The sequence below is a fragment of the Oreochromis aureus genome, linkage group 16 (assembly GCF_013358895.1).
Source record: "Oreochromis aureus strain Israel breed Guangdong linkage group 16, ZZ_aureus, whole genome shotgun sequence".
NCBI classification, from domain to species: Eukaryota; Metazoa; Chordata; class Actinopteri; order Cichliformes; family Cichlidae; genus Oreochromis; species Oreochromis aureus.
In genome coordinates, this window is record NC_052957.1 from 2,882,417 (window position 1) to 2,892,406 (window position 9,990).

Sequence of the window (9,990 nt, forward strand, 5' to 3'; positions counted from 1 at the left end):
AACTAAGAAGACTCAGAGACTATGATGATAACTGCAAAGACTGACTGTGAAAACATGGAGGTGGGAACACAGACGACGCGACACAGACTGCATGAAACACTGAGACTAAATACACATGAGGGATGATTAGGGGAAGTGGCCACACATGGGAGCACAGCTGACACACATGAACCTAACGACAGGACAGGTGAAACTAAAAAACACTGACATAGAATACAGATTTTCAAAGTAAAACAGGAAACATTGAGACTAGACATGACATGAACTAAACATAGACATGACGCATGAACCAGGGAGACTTAGTACAGGGGGAGATGACATAAACAACTGAGGAACAAGACTAAACTGCAATCTAGAAATAAACAAGGTGAACTAAGCTAAGGCACAAAAGAATACAAAAGATACATAAACTCAAACACTGGGTCGCTCGACCCAGGACCATGACACCACCCCCCCTCTAAGGGCTGGCTCCAGACAGCCCCAAACCAAAAAACGGACCACCGAGCCCGGGCGGGCGGCGGGGGACCAGGACGGAGGGCCCAGAACATGAACCAAAAACAGCTGACAGGAAAACACTGGAGCACATGACAAAAGTCCAAACATAAGTCAGGGGGCCGGCCTGGAGGGCCGCAACACAACAGCCCACAGTTCATGAGTTCAGGGGGCCGACCCGGAGGTTGGCAACCCAACAGGCCATGCCATCTTATATCAGGAGGCCGGCCGTGCAGAAGGCAGCGGCGGTGCAGTTCAGGAGGCCGCCCACAACGGCAATGTTGTCCAGTTGACGGCCTGGAAAGTGGCCGGTGACGGGGCAGTCGTGGACGTGGCCTGGAAGGTGGCCGGTGACGGGACAGTCGTGGACGTGGCCTGGAAGGTGGCCGGTGACGGGACAGTCGTGGACGTGGCCTGGAAGGTGGCCGGTGACGGGACAGTCGTGGACGTGGCCTGGAAGGTGGCCGGTGACGGGACAGTCGTGGACGTGGCTTGGCGAGACCAGACGAAGCCGAGGCAGAGGTGGCTGCTGCAGGCGGAGCAGAAGCCGACGTTGAAGCTGGACCAGGTGAAGGCGATGAAGCAGAAGCCAAAGCTGAAGCTGGACCAGGCGAAGGCGATGAAGCAGAAGCCAAAGCTGAAGCTGGACCAGGCGAAGGCGATGAAGCAGAAGCCAAAGCTGAAGCTGGACCAGGCGAAGGCGATGAAGCAGAAGCCAGAGCTGGACTAGGCGACGGCATAGGAGCCGCAGATGACAGAGCAGGTGGTGGCTGGACGGGCTCCTCGGGCCCTCCAGCTGACGTGGCAGGTTGCTGGATGGGCTCCCCGGGCCCTCGAGCTGACGAGGCGTGGGGCTGGTGCGGTTCTCCTGAACCGCCAGCTGACGTGGCGGGTTGCTGGACGGGCTCCTCGGCCCCTCCAGCTGACGTGGCGGGTTGCTGGACGGGCTCCTCGGGCCCTCCAGCTGACGAGGCGGGACCAGGCGAAGGCGAAGCCGAAGCTGGACCAGGCAACGACGTAGACGCTGCAGGCAATGGAGCCGCAGGTGGTGGCCGGACCGGCTCCTCGGGCCCTCCAGCGGACGAGGCATGAGGCTGGTGCGGTTCTCCTGAACCCCCAGCGGACGTGGCATGAGGCTGGTGCGGTTCTCCTGAACCCCCAGCGGACGAGGCATGAGGCTGGTGCGGTTCTCCTGAACCCCCAGCGGACGAGGCATGAGGCTGGTGCGGTTCTCCTGAACCCCCAGCGGACGTGGCATGAGGCTGGACGGGCTCCTCGGGCCCTCCAGCGGACGTGGCATGAGGCTGGACGGGCTCCTCGGGCCCTCCAGCGGACGTGGCATGAAGCAGCGGGGATGCTGCGGGGTGCCGGGCTGGCACACCCGGGCATCCAGTAGCAGATGCAGGATGAGCTGCTAACTGGGCAGGGAGCTGAACTGCTAACTGGGCAGGGAGCTGAGCTGCTAACTGGGGTAAAGGCTGAGGAAAAACAGGCTGTTGAGGCATAATCCCACACGGAGAGAGAGCAGGTGAAAAACAGTCCATAGGGCTTACTATCTTAGCACAGGAGTCCATGAAGTGAGCAGTGTTAATGACCACCAGTTCTGTGCTAGCAAGCTTTAGGTTCTCAGGGTCTGCATCAGTTTTAACTGGCTTAAAGGCAAATGGCCCAGTCTCTGTAGTCACAGGAGGAGTCGACCTAAGCTTGTTGGACCTGATCGATGGCAGTGTAAGGCTCAGAGGGGCTGGATTAGCTATACGAAAAACAAGAATTGCCACCTCACCCACAAAAACAAGGCTTAGACCATTAGGGTGAGGTTCCTGGACAAACATTAAATACTCGGGTATGGACCTAACTAATGGCATGTTAGTAGCATGACTGTGATATGTTGGACAGACACATTTGCTGGAACCCGCACCCGTAGTGATCTGTGGCTTCAGAGTGATAGCTCTATTGAGTTGAGAGACAGACACAGGTAAAACAGCACTTGAACCCTTAACTGCAGCAGGTGACACATCAGGCTGTGAATGAGTGGAAACACCGTTGTTCAAGGTCAAAACCTTATCTAGTGATGAGTTCACGGAAACAGGAGAAAACGGTGTCACATTAACCCTGATGTCAGCCTCCATCTCCTGATTGGAGGTAATAGTGCTGGAGCAAAACAGTTCAAAATCGCCCTGTTTGTTACCTTCAGGAAGACAGAATTCATGTTGTGGCATTACACAGTCCAGGTTACCATGATCTGCATTTATGTTTTCGTCTTGGCGGATTAACGTGAGTTCATGATCAGCATCTTCAGTCTTCAGTTCATTGAATATAGGAACAGCAGGCAAAACATGGTCACACATCATCTCACACACAGTCCTTTCATACTTTATCTCATGACCTGCCTCCTCTGACATAGCCTTACTTGCTATGAAAGCACAGGGGCCTTCTTCGAGTAGCTTATTGGTGGGCAGAGCAGGCTCAGGAAGGGAGGCATTAGCCACAGATAACCCAGTCTGTGATGGAACACCAGGCACGTTACATGACACAGAAGAAAACACTTCCACCCCACTCCCCACACAATTAACATTAAGGTCTGTGGAAGTCTCTTTCAAACTAAGTGTAGTGTCAGAGGTCCCTACAGGATTACTAGGTTTGTCCATGATTGTCTTTGAAACAAAATCTCTTGGCTGTGGCTCGGTTAGCGGTGCATTACTCAGCCTAAAGTTAGCACTGGCTGATTCTGAAACAGTCTCTTTATTTTCGTTAACAGACACACACGAAACCGGGGATTCCCAAATCGGCTTAGGGGCTGGACAGTCAAACTCCTGTTTGGGTGGAGGTGACAAGAGCACAGGCGGAAACTCTCCAGTGCTGGGATTCACAGCCTGTGTGGGTCTTACTCCTTGTTCATAGAAGCCAGACGAACTGACCATACCATTCTCAGTACTAGAGTCAGCCATCTTCACGCTATGAGTCTCTTTTAACCTTGACTCTTGAATCTAGTTCTTCTACAGTTTCAACGGGGGCTGATGATAAGAGACTGCATTCACTCACCTCCGGTCGTTGTGCAGTGCGACGGCGACGCGCACGTCATCTCTTCTTGATTGTCGTTTCCGACGAACCAGACAGCGGCGCCTCATGCGCACCAGCCGGTGTCGCAGAGGCTGGGGAACTGGGTGATGACGGAGCGGTAGGTGAGAGTTCCTGGAAGCTCACGGGACCCCCGAGAGCCAGGCGAGTTCCGCGGAAAATCTCTTTGTAGTTAGGAGCGAGCCACGGCTCCCACCGGAGCTCTTCTTCTAGTTGCGCGCATGCGGCGCGCTGCCGCTCCTCGAGGTCGAAATCCGTGCCCTCCACAATATCCTCGTGTTGCTCAGTGGAGGGCAAAACAGGCCGTAGCGATGCGCGACGGCGGCGTGAACGCCGCTTCCTCCTTGAAGCGGCCGTGGATAAAACTTGACTTTCCACGGCGACCAGCTCCTCGTCCTCCGACCACATCCGTGCTAGGTAGGAAGCCGGAGACGAGTAGTCCGATCGAGGCGGCGAGGGTGGGCGGCAGGTCCGAGATGGGGCGGCTGGCGAGAGCTCCTCCTCGGAGATGAGCCAGGGCTTCCAACGGAGCTCGTCCTCGCGATACGCCTGTAACACCTGCTGCTTCTCTTCCTCACCGAAGTCAATAGCCTCTGGCATCTCCGTACGCCGCGTAGTGCAGTCAGGCGATGGCGAAGATGCGGAAGCCGACGAAGCGCGAACCGACGGTGTGTCGGCAGCGAGCCTCACTGTTCCGACTCTGACTGTTTCTGGCTCGCGAGGCAGCGGGGTAACAATGCAACTGCATGGCTCTGGCGACGATTCACGCACACCGGGCAGCTGCTGCTGCGGGCGGAGTCGGAGAGTGGAGACGAGAAAGTCACTGATGAGGGGGTGCAGCGTCTCCCATAACCAGGGGAACACGGACACGCACACTCCTACTTGGCGGGCTAACTCTTCCCGTTCCTCCTCTCTGGAACAGTGCAGCCACTTGTCGCATAGTGACTCCACTGTCCGGATGATCTCCCTCTGTTGTGTTGCTGGGTCCGGCATGGTCGCGTCGTACTGTCACGGTCTGTGGAGACAGGCCGTGCGGTGGTGTGTGTGATGGACCCAGGTGCGTACACAAGTTAGTAGACGGGAGTGAATTTAACAGAAAGCGAGCCTTTATTATGGCTGAGACAAAGTGTACAAACAAAGCAGGGATAGAGTGACCAAACTAGACTATAACTAAACTGGGAAAACTAATACTGTGACAAACTAAGAAGACTCAGAGACTATGATGATAACTGCAAAGACTGACTGTGAAAACATGGAGGTGGGAACACAGACGACGCGACACAGACTGCATGAAACACTGAGACTAAATACACATGAGGGATGATTAGGGGAAGTGGCCACACATGGGAGCACAGCTGACACACATGAACCTAATGACAGGACAGGTGAAACTAAAAACACTGACATAGAATACAGATTTTCAAAGTAAAACAGGAAACATTGAGACTAGACATGACATGAACTAAACATAGACATGACGCATGAACCAGGGAGACTTAGTACAGGGGGAGATGACATAAACAACTGAGGAACAAGACTAAACTGCAATCTAGAAATAAACAAGGTGAACTAAGCTAAGGCACAAAAGAATACAAAAGATACATAAACTCAAACACTGGGTCGCTCGACCCAGGACCATGACAGACCCTACAATAATACATACAGAGAAAAACCCAACAATCACATGACCCCCTATGAGCAAGCACTTTGGTGACAGTGGGAAGGAAAAAGTCCTTTTAACAGGAAGAAACCTCCGACAGAACCATTCTCAGGAAGGGGCGGGGCCATCTGCTGCGACCGGTTGGGGTGAGAGAAGGAAGACAGGATAAAGACATACATAGTGACATCATGGGAATCCCCCAGCAGCCTACACCTATTGCAGCATAACTAAGGGAGGATTCAGGGTCACCTGGTCCAGCCCTAACTATATGCTTTAGCAAAAAGGAAAGTTTGAAGCCTAATCTTGAAAGTAGAGATAGTGTCTGTCTCCTGAATCCAAACTGGAAGCTGGTTCCACAGAAGAGGGGCCTGAAAACTGAAGGCTCTGCCTCCCATTCTCTACTTTAAATACTCTAGGAACAACAAGTAGGCCTGCAGAGCGAGAGCGAAGTGCTCTAATAGGGTGATATGGTACTACAAGGTCATTAAGATAAGATGGGGCCTGATTATTTAAGACCTTGTATGTGAGGAGCAGGATTTTAAATTCAATAACACCATTAAGTAAATACACAGAGATTATAGTGTGAGCTCTCACTCAATATCATTCATTCATTTTCTGACAGAGGCGCCATTTAAAGCTCTTCATTCAGTTTCCAGTACAGATGGAGAATAACCCAAAGAGACACAGTGAGAGGGAAATCTGGGCATTTGTCAAATATTTTGCAAATGTTCAGAGAAATTTCACTTCCTAAAGAGAAAGCTAAAGGGGAAAAGAGTCACAAACAAACAGCTGAACACAGCTGCAGTGAAGGCTTGCCAAAGGAGGAAACCCATTCTTTGCTCACATCCATCAGTTTCAGGCTTTAGATGGTTGTTGCTTGCAAAGGACTTTCTAACAAAGGGTTAAAAATAGACATTTGATGTATCCAGTTACTACACGCTCATCCCTGTGGTACGCAGTTTGAATGGTATGATTATTAGTAAATGATAGTAGGGATTAAGGAAGCCTGAATATTGTCCAAGAGGAAATAAAACCAATATAAGTCGGGTCAGGGACAATTTGTTCAGCTGGAATGATCACAGACATATTATAGGAAGATCTACAAATGTGTTCCTGATGGACTCTGCAAGTTATTGTGATCAATTTGCATACAGGCCTGAAACTACTGTTACCACCTGCCAGCATCAATTTGATTTAATAGCTGCCTTTGTTCTCTTTGCAGGATTTCGTGTCATTCTTTAGAGGGAAAAGAGGCTTCCGGTGCTCTGTGATGTTTTTTAATGAAAAATGTCACATAATGATTCCAAAGGAAAGAAAAAATAATGATGTATGATGTCGGCCAGTTCTGTCATCACCAGGTTTCCTTTGTGTGTGCGTGTGCGTGTTTCCTTTTACCTCTCAAGGGGATGAAAGTCCACTATCAATAATTTCATAATAATGCCCCCATGGCTTCACATGTATACAGAGCCCCGAAGCATCAATCATGACTCACAGTGTGTGTGTGTTTGTACAGTATGTGGGGTTTTGTCTGTGTGTGTGCTGCAGGGTTATTTGTACTTACTTGTGTGGTTTTCTTTGTGTGTTTGAGAAAGTTTTTGTGTTTCACTGTGTTGTGCATTTATCAGCAGCTCAGGGCAGCGTGTGCTTATTGGACTGCTGACAGATGGGTGTATTATTCACTGCTTGATGGAGAGTGACAGATGACTGCCTTTAAGAGTGCATGCATGTGTATCGACATGTTTGGATGTGTCGTTTTACTTTATTTTGTGGTACCTTTGTGTGCCTGTGTCCATTTGTACAAGGTACAAAAACACAGAGCCTGTTGCCTGCAGTAGAGTGAAAGGAGCTCTAATGCAAAAGAGACTAAAAATGTGCCTTAATATATGTGACTGTTAATAAATAAAAATGCAACAACATCATCTGTGTTGCTATAAATAAGTTATCCAGTGAGCTACATAAGGAAACTGTTCATCGGCAGTCTATTTTATCTGGATTCCTGCTAACAGCTGGTCTTAGAAACTGAAGCAAGATGAACTTTTTCTGTTTAAGGTTAGGAGAAGATCATAACCTTGGTTAAATATTTTTTTTTTTTAAAAAGTCAAAGACTTTATTAAAGTTTTAATCAAAGCTTGATCTTTTCTCAGACTTTACTCAAAGCACTTTTATTTTCACACCCCTCCACAGATCAGAACCTGGATGCAAACACCGGTGTTTGGGGTCACGGTGCTACCCGTGCCTTTTCATCGCGGGGAGTCAAATACTGCCATTTTCTCCAAAGCCAGAGGCAGCCACCGGAGTTTAATGATGTCTTTTAAATGTTAAACAGACGACTGATCATGAGGTCTTTTTTAAATCCAGGAGGCTGTAGTTACTTTATCTTTTTCACTCGCTTTTTCTTTTGATTTGAGAAAAATCTGGTGATTTTTACAGGATGGCATGTTGGAGGATCAGGTTATAAAAGAAGGCAACTGTCTGCTTTTTATTTCCAGAAAATAAAACAGTGTAAGTTTATTTTAGTCATGACCATAATTGTTTTGTAAACCTTAACCATGTGTTAATTATCGTAACCATGACAACAAACCTCCCTCACCCTATCAAAGTACTTATTTTACCTGAAAACATTTTCCGTGCCTAAAGCTGACCCAGCAATGAGCACTGATTGTTGATGATTGGTTCCTTTCAGGTGCCTTATCACACACGCTGAGGAGCACTTTCTCTGATGTGAACACAACAACCAACTAAAGTCTGCACTGCGACACAGATGGAGCGCCTGATGGCACATTAATGTGACTGCCAACTAGATGAGTCTGAGTAATGAGATTATTTTTACACCAAAACTGCACGGTTAGCCTTAGACAACAAAACTACTTGTTTAGGTTTAATCACTAAAATTTCAGGAAAAACATGGTTTTGGTTAAAATTCACCGTTTTACCACAGAGCACTGTGACATTCAGTCCCACAGTGTCTATATTAGACGTTAGGAGACTCATGCTGAACTTTATTAGACTACTTTCTTGAAAATTGCACTCACAGGGCTCCAGATCTTGACCAATCATCGGTATCCGATAGAGCGAGGAGGAGCGAGACCGTGCCGGTGCATGAGATCGTCAAACTTCAGATGTCCACTTTTGGCTTAAAATTAAATTCATGCCTGATTAATAATACATAGAGGTTTAAGATTTCCATAATTTTAACATTTGAGTTAAGGTGAACCACCTCGGGTGATGATGCTGCACTGTGTGAGATCAGGCTTCCCACTTTAAGCACGACTGCAGGATGAGAACCTCTGCGGTTCAGGGAGTTGGGGGACGAGTCCATTCTTCACAATGTCTTATTTTGAAATGATATTGTTTACTGTATTTTTTGGACTATAAGGCGCATTAAGTGAAACAAAACAGTCAGATAAGTCAAACTTTATTCAACTCATTTTTCTTGCTTCCTCCACTTCCGTACCATTGATTCATTAATGTTGAATTCTCTGGCAGCTGCTCTATTCCCATGTTGTTGCAGTATATTAATGACTAACCTGGTATTGTGGATGGATTATCTCAGTTGTTCTCCTGACTGAAGTTTGGTCCGTTTATAGCATCCTGCCATGCGATTGCATTTGTCCCTAACCATCGGGAACCCTCACGTTAACTTTATTATGAGTAGAAAAAAGTTAGCGTTCATCCTCCAGCTTCACTGTGTTTATGCTATGCTAACATAGCTGTGTCGCTAGTGATCATGTAGCACATCATTATAGCTAGCCCAACTTCAGTAACCCTACAAACGTCACTGCTGTTTAGTTTTCTGTCTTCATTTATGTTGGAAGTGATAGCAGAGCTGTACGTTTGAATGTTTCAGAAATCTCTCAGTCAGAACATGCTATATCATGTTTAGGTGGAAGCTAGCGAGCTAACTTCCTGCTAACTTTCTGCTAACTTCTAAATCCGTTAAATGTAATAAATTCTGTTTTCATGGATGCTGGATGTTAAACTTAATTGTTACACCTGGTAAAGCAGCAACGCTGATCAGTTTATTAAAGATGAAAGAATTTAGACAGTTTGTAACTCTCAGTGATGCTGCAGTGTTCGTTTGACTTTAGGACCTGAAGCGGACGGAGTTTAGGACCCAGATTACTCCGCAAGGCCCCTTGACTACAGTTGCCGTAACTCTCCAACAATCCATCAAGCAGTGCGGCTCCGTAGCTTACCAAAGTCGTAATGAAACATTTTATGACAGATTTTTGAGCGCCGTGCAGCACATAAAATCGGTCCAAGGTCAGTAAGCACAACCAGAATTCATACATACAGGCGCACCGGATTATAAGGCGCATTGTCGATTTTTGAGAAAATTAAAGGATTTTAAGTGCGCCTTATAGTGCGGAAAATACAGTATATCTACATGGTTTCATTGTTACTGCTTTAGTTTGTATAAGAGAAATAAATCTTTTATCATAATGCAAGTGGAAGACATTTCTTCCTCCTCTATTTTGGACATGGTTTATTGGAAATTACCCTACCCTATTTGTTGTTTATTTGAAACAACCGAGGGCACCTTATGTGGCTGGAAATTAGAAGTACTGAAGGCCATAAAGGCACGAGCATGTTGCACAGATGGTAATGGTACAGCTCTTTTCTAACACTCAGCCACAGCCCTCATTCACTCAATCATACAGCACTGTATTCTATGCCTTAAAGCACTTTTCTAATCAGCACACACTCACACTCTGACGGATGCACTCGGGGCAGTTTGGGATTCAGTACCTTCCCCGAGG